This window comes from Heterodontus francisci, chromosome 9 (assembly GCF_036365525.1).
Source record: "Heterodontus francisci isolate sHetFra1 chromosome 9, sHetFra1.hap1, whole genome shotgun sequence".
Lineage (NCBI taxonomy): Eukaryota > Metazoa > Chordata > Chondrichthyes > Heterodontiformes > Heterodontidae > Heterodontus > Heterodontus francisci.
The window spans coordinates 83912523-83921193 of NC_090379.1; positions in this window are offsets into that span (position 1 = coordinate 83912523).

Genomic DNA, 8671 nt, shown 5'->3' on the forward strand with positions numbered 1-8671 from the left:
AAAGGAATTGGCAGAAAAGTTGGTGTCAGAGATAAAACCAGGGGTTAAGAAAGCAGACATAATTGAAATAATAGAAAAGCATTTACACTCAGATTGCCACTGTAAATAGAATAGAGGAAAGCCTTGTCTTGGCCATTCAGCACCTCACTGAAGTGCAGCAAAGTTCTCTCCAGTTCTTAGCTAGCAGGGAAGTATGGATGGGCCATGAGAGGGAAGATGGAGAAAGGACAGATAGAAGGGGACTCTGTGCTCAAGGCATTCCCACTTCTCATCACTTCTCTGCCACCACCACCGCCCACCCACCCACTCCCAAATCAGAGCCCCACATGCTGGCTCCTGCCTTGATGACTGAGTCTGCCTCTGCATAGGTACAGGTTGGCAGTCGTTGGCAGGGCCGTTGCTGGCCCCAAAAGCAAGAGGACATCCACCATGGGCATCTCAGCTGTCAGAGCAGGGGAACAAGCTGCCTGCCTCCAGTTGTGCTGAAGCCATAGGGGTAGTACTATGTAGAAGTAATAGGAAAAGACAAATAAATACTTTTTAATTGAAGAAGAGGATTCATTTGCTTGATTATAAAAATGTCACTGCCTTATTGGATTAGAAAATGAAAACGAATCTGGCACTTTATTTCAAGTCTCCATTGTCCAGTCATTTCCACTGTTGCCTCCCGCTTTCCAAGCAGACATTAGCCTTGAGGAGAATAATGTGGCCAGAGTGGAAGATGAGCAAAGGGGGGGGGGGGGTGAATGAGATGGAGGGATTTCTGACTGTGGGAATGATTTGTGTTGGTGGGGGGGGGGGGGGAGGGGTGGCCGTCGGTTCAGCATTGTTGTGTCATAAGGCTTCACACACTCAAGTTACCTGACTGTGCCTGGATGAGTCCATCATGGACTACTTTGGCATCCAGGTGAGTGGCTGTAGGTACCCTGGCCACATCAGGCTCCACCTCCTCCTCTGAGGATGCAGAGCGGTCCTTGCCTTCTTCCAACTGCAGTTCAAGTCCTCTTTGCAGTGCGATGTCGTACAAGGCACAGCAGCCCACTACCATTCCATTTTGGACACCCTTGCTGATACATACTGAAGGGCACCCCCAGATCTATCCAGGCATCTCAATTACATCTTCAGTAAACCAATGACTTGCTCTGTGGGCGTGACCTGCTTGTGCTCATGTGGCTCTAGTTGTATCTTTCCTTTGCATCAGTGGTAGGACTGTTTACTGGTGTCATCAGCCACATGCTTAGAGGGGAGCCCTTATCTCCAAGGGGCCACCAACTAACTCTGCTTGATGGTTTGAAGACTGTGGGAGATGTGACTGGTGCAGAATGAAGGCATCATAGCAGCTCCCAGGATATCTTGCACAGACCTTTTTTATTCTTTTATGGGATGTTGGCATCACTGGCAAGGCCAGCATTTGTTGCCCATCCCTAATTGGTCTTGAGAAGGTGATGGTGAACCGCTGCAGTCCATATGGTGTAGGTACACCCACAGTGCAGTTAGTAAGGGAGTTCCAGGATTTTGATCCCGTGACAGTGAAGCAGCAGCAATATAGTTCCAAGTCAGGATGGTGTGTGACTTGGAGGGGGTCTTGCAGGTGGTGGTGTTCCCATGCATCTGCTGCCCTTGTCCTTCAAGGTGGTAGAGGTTGCGGGTTTGGAAGGTGGCTTTCAAGGAGCCTTGGTGAGTTGCTGCAATATATTTTGGATATTGTACACACTGCTGCCACTGTGTGCAGTAGTGGAGGGACTGAATGTTTAAGTTAGTGGATGGATTGCCGATCAAGCAGGTGCTTTGTCCTGGATGGTGTCAAGCTTCTTGAATGTTGTTGGAGCCGCACTCATCCAGGCAAGTGTAGAGTGTTCCATCACACTCCTGACCTGCCTTGCAGATGGTGGACAGGCTTTGGGGAGTCAGGAGATGTTGTTACTCACTGCAGAATTCCCAACTTCTGACCTGCTCTTGTAGCTGCAGTATTTATATGGCTGGTCCAGTTCAGTTTATGGTCAATGGTAACCCCCAGGTTGTTCATAGTGAGGCTTCAGTGATGGCAATGCCATTGAATGTCAAGGGGAGATGGTTAGATTCTCTATTGTGGAGATGGTCATTGCCTGGCACTTGCTTGGGCAAATGTTACTTGCCACCTACCAGCACAAGCCTGAAAGTTGTCTAGGTCTTGCTGCATATTGGCACAGACTGCTTCGGTATCTGATGGTACTGAAGTTGCAAATGATACTGCGAATGCATGCAAAAACCTCCAGTGATCACATACTGGGTGAGCATTGATGACGAGGAATCCCTTCTGATTAACAAAAACTACTGGTTTATCTGAGGGCACCTTGATTACCACATGGGTGCAGACTATAACTCCCTGTGTCTGTGGGAATCCAGCCACTGCAGCAGCCCTCTCATTCTGATTGGACTCATAAGTATCAAAGTGGACCTAAGTGGCAGTCCTGGTAAACTTTGCATTGGTCACCTGGGATATGCATCAGTTATGAAATCCTGCAGTTATCACCAGCAGTTCCCTGGAATAAGCCAGATGCAGAGGAAGTCATGGTTGTGATGATCTTGACGGTCAGTGGCAATGCATGCCCACCTAGTCTACTGGAAACAAGGCCATGCTCCAGGAGGCTGAACATGCCAGCAATGACCAGCCAGGAAAGCTTAATCTTCATGAGGCACTGTTGTACAGTCTTATCAAGAAAGCTGATCCTCTGCCTGTATACATGCGTTCATATGTTGAGGGTATGGCATCCTTCAAACTGGAGCTTTGTGTCCATTCCCTCTGTCCTGTGGAGCAGCAGATGGCTGAGAAGGCAACTGCTGCTTCTGGTGTTGTTGGTGCTGCTCCTCTTGCTCCTCATCAGAGGTCCAAGGTATAACTGCATAAGCTGCTCCCCTGCTGAAGTGAAGGGTGACAGTAGAGAAGTGCAGATCAAAGTCAAAAAGTCCAAGACAGCAGAAATGACTTTAAAAAATTTGGAAATCACCTCCAACGCAAAGAAAGTACAATCTCAGAAGAAGTCATATAAGCACAAGACTTCACACATAGATAAGGAAGCACCTGTGCAGTTTCAGTCTTAAGCAGGCTTTCCAGCCTCTTAATTTCACAGAGCAATGAATCCCTGGTCTGCTCTTGCCCTGTTAACGCTGGCAAGTTTCACACAGTCCGGAAACCCATGCTCTGGCTGTTGAAAACCAGAATATTGGGTTAAAATCTGAATTAATTGCATCTTAGCATATTTAAACTGGAGACCCAACAGCTCCACGCGGTTTCCCACGTATCTCCAAATGAGCCCCGGTACAAGCTGGAAGGGAGTGGGATCATGTTGGGTTTCCTACATGTTGGTGTTTTATTAGGGACTTAAGCCCTGCTCACTCCTGACTGCAACCCCCCCACCCACCACCAATCGCTTCCAAGCAAAAACTCTGCCTAACAGTTCAGGTCAAAGAACAAAGAACAGTACAGCACAGGAACAGGCCATTTGGCCCTCCAAACCTGCGCCGATCTTGATGCCTGCCTAAACTAAAACCTACTGCACTTCCGGGGACCGTATCCCTCTATTCCCATCCTATTCATGTATTTGTCAAGATGCCTCTTAAACGTCGCTTTCGTACCTGCTTCCACCACCTCCCCCGGCAGCAAGTTCCACGCACTCACCACCCTCTGTGTAAAGAACTTGCCTCGCACATCCCCTCTAAACTTTGCCCCTCGCACCTTAAACCTATATCCCCTAGTAACTGACTCTTCCACCCTGGGAAAAAGCTTCCGACTATCCACTCTGTCCATGCCACTCATAACTTTGTAAACCTCTATCATGTTGCCCCTCCACCTCCGTCGTTCCAGTGAAAACAATCCGAGTTTATCCAACCTCTCCTCATAACTAATGCCCTCCAGACCAGGCAACATCCTGGTAAACCTCTTCTGTACCCTCTCCAAAGCCTCCACATCCTTCTGGTAGTGTGGCGACCAGAATTGCACGCAATATTCTAAGTGTGGCCTAACTAAAGTTCTGTACAGCTGCAGCATGACTTGCCAATTTTTATACTCTATGCCCCGACCGATGAAGGCAAGCATGCCGTATGCCTTCTTGACTACCTTATCCAGACACGTTGCCACTTGCAGTGATCTGTGGACCTGTACGCCCAGATCTCTCTGCCTGTCAAGACTCCTAAGGGTTCTGCCATTTACTGTATACTTCCCACCTGCATTAGACCTTCCAAAATGCATTACCTCACATTTGTCCGAATTAAACTCCATCTGCCATTTCTCCGCCCAAGTCTCCAACCAATCTATATCCTGCTGTATCGTTTGACAATCCTCATCACTATCCGCAACTCCACCGACCTTTGTGTCATCCGCAAACTTACTGATCAGACCAGCTACATTTTCCTCCAAATCATTTATATACACTACAAACAGCAAAGGTCCCAGCACTGATCCCTGCAGAACACCACTAGTCACAGCCCTCCATTCGGAAAAGCACCCTTCTACTGCTACCCTCTATCTTCTATGACTGAGCCAGTTCTGTATCCATCTTGCCAGCTCACCTCTGATCCCATGTGACTTCATCTTTTGTACCAGTCTGCCATGAGGGACCTTGTCAAAGGTTTTACTGAAGTCCATATAGATAACATACACTGCCCTTCCTTCATCAATCATCTTCGTCATTTCCTCAAAAAACTCAATCAAGTTAGTGAGACACGACCTCCCTTTCACAAAACCATGCTGCCTCTCGCTAATAAGTTCATTTTTTTCCAAATGGGAGTAAATCCTGTCCCAAGGAATCCTCTCTAATAATTTCCCTACACTGACGTAAGGCTCACCGGCCTATAATTTCCTGGATTATCCTTGCTACCCTTCTTAAACAGAGGAACAACATTGGCTATTCTCCAGTCCTCTGGGACCTCACCTGTAGCCAATGAGAATACAAAGATTTCTGTCAAGGCCCCAGCAATTTCTTCCCTTGCCTCCCTCAGTATTCTGGGATAGATCCCATCAGGCCCTGGGGACTTATCTACCAATGCTTTGCAAGACACCTTACACCTCCTCCTTTTTGATAACGGCATGACCGAGACTATCTACACTCCCTTCCCTAGGCTCATCATCCACCAAGTCCTTCTCTTTGGTGAATACTGATGCAAAGTACTCATTTAGCACCTCGCCCATTTCCTTTGGCTCCACACATAGATTCCCATCTCTGTCCTTGAGTGGGCCAACCCTTTCCCTGGTTACCCTTTTGCTCTTTATATATGTATAAAAAGCCTTGGGATTTTCCTTAATCCTGTTTGCCAATGACTTTTCATGACCCCTTTTAGCTCTCCTGACTCCTTGCTTAAGTTCCTTCCTACTGTCTTTATATTCCTCAAGGGCTTCGTCTGTTCCCAGCCTTCCAGCTCTTACGAATGCTTCCTTTCTCTTTTGAACTTGGCTCACAATATCCGGCATTATCCAAGGTTCCCGAAACTTGCCAAACTTATCCTTCTTCCTCACAGGAACATGCTGGTCCTGGATTCTAATCAACTGATGTTTGAAAGACTCCCACATGTCAGATGTTGATTTACCCTCAAACAGCCACCCCCAATCTAAATTCTTCAGTTCCTGCCTAATATTATTATAATTAGCCTTCCCCCAATTTTGCACCTTTACCAGAGGACTACTCTTATCCTTATCAACAAGTACCTTAAAACTTATGGAATTATGTTCACTGTTCCCGAAATGCTCCCCTACTGAAACGTCGACCACCTGGCCGGGCTCATTCCCCAATACCAGGTCCAGTACGGCCCCATCCCCAGTTGGACTATCTACATATTGTTTCAAGAAGCCCTCCTGGATGCTCCTTACAAATTCTGCCCCATCCAAGCCCCTAGCACTAAGTGAGTCCCAGTCAATATAGGGGAAGTTAAAATCACCCACCGCTACAATCCTGTTACCTTTACATCTTTCCAAAATCTGCCTTCATATCTGCTCCTCTACCTCCCGCTGGCTGTTGGGAGGCCTGTAGTAAATCCCCAACATTGTGACTGCACCCTTCCTGTTCCTGAGCTCCACCCATATTGCCTCGCTGCATGACCCCTCCGAGGTGTCCTCCCGCAGTACAGCTGTGATATTCTCCTTAACCAGTAATGCAACTCCCCCACCCCTTTTACATCGCCCTCTATCCCACATGAAGCTTCTAAATCCCGGAACATTTAGCTGCCAATCCTGTTCTTCCCTCAACCAAGTCTCTGTAATAGCAACATCATCATAGTTCCAAGTACTAATCCAAGCTCTAAGTTCATCTGCCTTACCTGTTATACTTCTCGCATTGAAACAAATGCACTTCAGACCACCAGTCCCGCTGTGCTCAGCAACATCTCCCTGCCTGCTCTTCCTCTTAGTCTTACTGGCCTTATTTACTTGTTCCCCCTCATTTATTTCACCTGCTGTCCGACTGCTGTGGTTCCCACCCCCCTGCCACACTAGTTTAAATCCTCCCGAGTGACGCTAGCAAACCTCGCAGTCAGGATATTTGTGCCCCTCCAGTTTAGATGCAACCCGTCCTTCTTGTACAGGTCCCACCTGTCCCTGAAGAGATCCCAATGATCCAGATGTCTGAACCCCTCCCTTCTACACCAGCTGTTCAGCCACGTGTTTAGCTGCACTATCTTCCTATTTCTAGCCTCACTGGCACATGGCACAGGGAGTAATTCCGAGATTACAATCTTAGAGGTCCTGTCTTTTAACTTTCTACCTAACTCCCTAAACTCCCCCTGCAGGACCTCATCACTCTTCCTGCCTATGTCGTTGGTACCGATGTGTACCACAATCTCTGGCTGTTCACCCTCCCCCTTCAGAATACCCCCTGTCCGAATCCTTGACCAGGGAGGCAACATACCATCCTGGAGTCTCTTTCACATCCACAGAAGCGCCTATCTGTGCCCCTGACTATAGAGTCCCCTATAACTATTGCTCTTCGGCGCTTTGTCTCTCCCTGCTGGACAACAGTGCCAGTCATGGTGCCACTGCTATGGCTGCTGCTGTTGTTTTCCCCTGATAGGCCATCCCCCCCAACAGTAACCAAAACGGTATCCTTGTTAGAGAGGGGGATAGCCACAGGGGATTCCTGTACTGACTGCCTGCCCCATCTAGCGGTCACCCATTTATCTGCCTGCACCTTGGGTGTAACCACTTCTCTAAAACTCCTGTCTATGACCCTTTCTGCCACCTGCATGCTCCTAAGTGCATCCAGTTGCCGTTCCAACCGATCCATGCGGTCTGTGAGGAGCTGCAACTGGGTACACTTCCTGCAGCTGTAGTCGTCCGGAACGCTGGAAGCATCACAGACCTCCCACATCTCACAGGTGAAGCACTTTACCCCTCTAACTGACATTTCTAACACTAATTAATAAATTAAATAAATAAATACTTATTAAATCCTTACTAAATTATGTTACAATTAACTATATGGTCCCTAGTGCTAGATTTCTACTATAAATATTAAATGCTAACTAAATACAGTAATTTCCTCCCTCTGGTTTAGTTACTCTACTTATTAATTAGTTAATTAGGGTTTTAATCAATTTTTATCAATGTTTTATTTTCAAATTCTGTACAAATTCCCTACCAGCCAATCAGGTCACAGCTTTCCTGTGACATCACTTTTTCAGTTTGTTTTTTAGGTTTTTTTTTACCAGAGGTAAGGTTTTTATACTTGCAGGTCCGGAACTCCGCCCTCCGAGTCTTCTCCCTGGATGTAGGGCCCGAATCCCCAAGGTAAGTTTTTTATACTTACAGGTCCGGAACTCCGCCCTCCGAGTCTTCTCCCTGGTCAATTTATCAGAACTGGAAAAAGATTCCCATTTACATGTCTTGTGGAACATCTTTATTTACTTGTCCCAGTACCATCTCCTTTTACCTTTTGTCATCATCCTGTCACAACAGCTTTGTTTTTTTTATTGAAAGCTAAAAATTCTATGTGCTTTAAAAGACTGAGAAAAGGACTTTTCTCTGTGAACATTGAATGCTGAAATTTGCTGTTTAAACTGAGTGACCCAGACTACGAGGTACTTGTTTCCAAACAACTCAACAGAGAAATGACAGGAAGATTTATGACTGTCACATTACTTGATTGTGGGTTTTAGTTTCAGTTTTGCAGTGTGCAAAAAGACAAGGGAGCTGGAAGCAGCATGCAGTGAGCTGGCTGGGACCTGTGTTTGCTGACCAGAGAAAATACCTACTCTCTGAAAAAAGAAAATTTCCTCTGTTGTAAAAATAAATTCTATATTTGAGGTGTTGGCTGTGGTCTGCCTGGAAAGAGGAAAAGACCCCTGGAGAGGAAAAGACCCAGGAAAAGAGGAGTTGCTGCTCTCTGTAGAGAAAGGCTCCTTTGCTAAGAGGAAGCCCTGCATTTTAAAATGTAGAAAATTCCTATTGATCCAGACTCTGAAAGTTCTCTGTCTCAAGAGTGATTCCTGTTGCCTCTTATGTTTTCAGAGTTCCTGAAAGATAAAGAAACCTTCTATTGCTAGACTGCTACTTCAAAACAAGCAGACCTGTTGCTACTCCCTTAGCTGAAAGATCTATGTGACGCCTGCTACAGATGAATTGCCTTGAATGCCTACCCATCACAGACTGTTCATTAACCTGGAGAGACTTTGAGTGGCATCCGCCTATTCAACTCTGGGACACCTC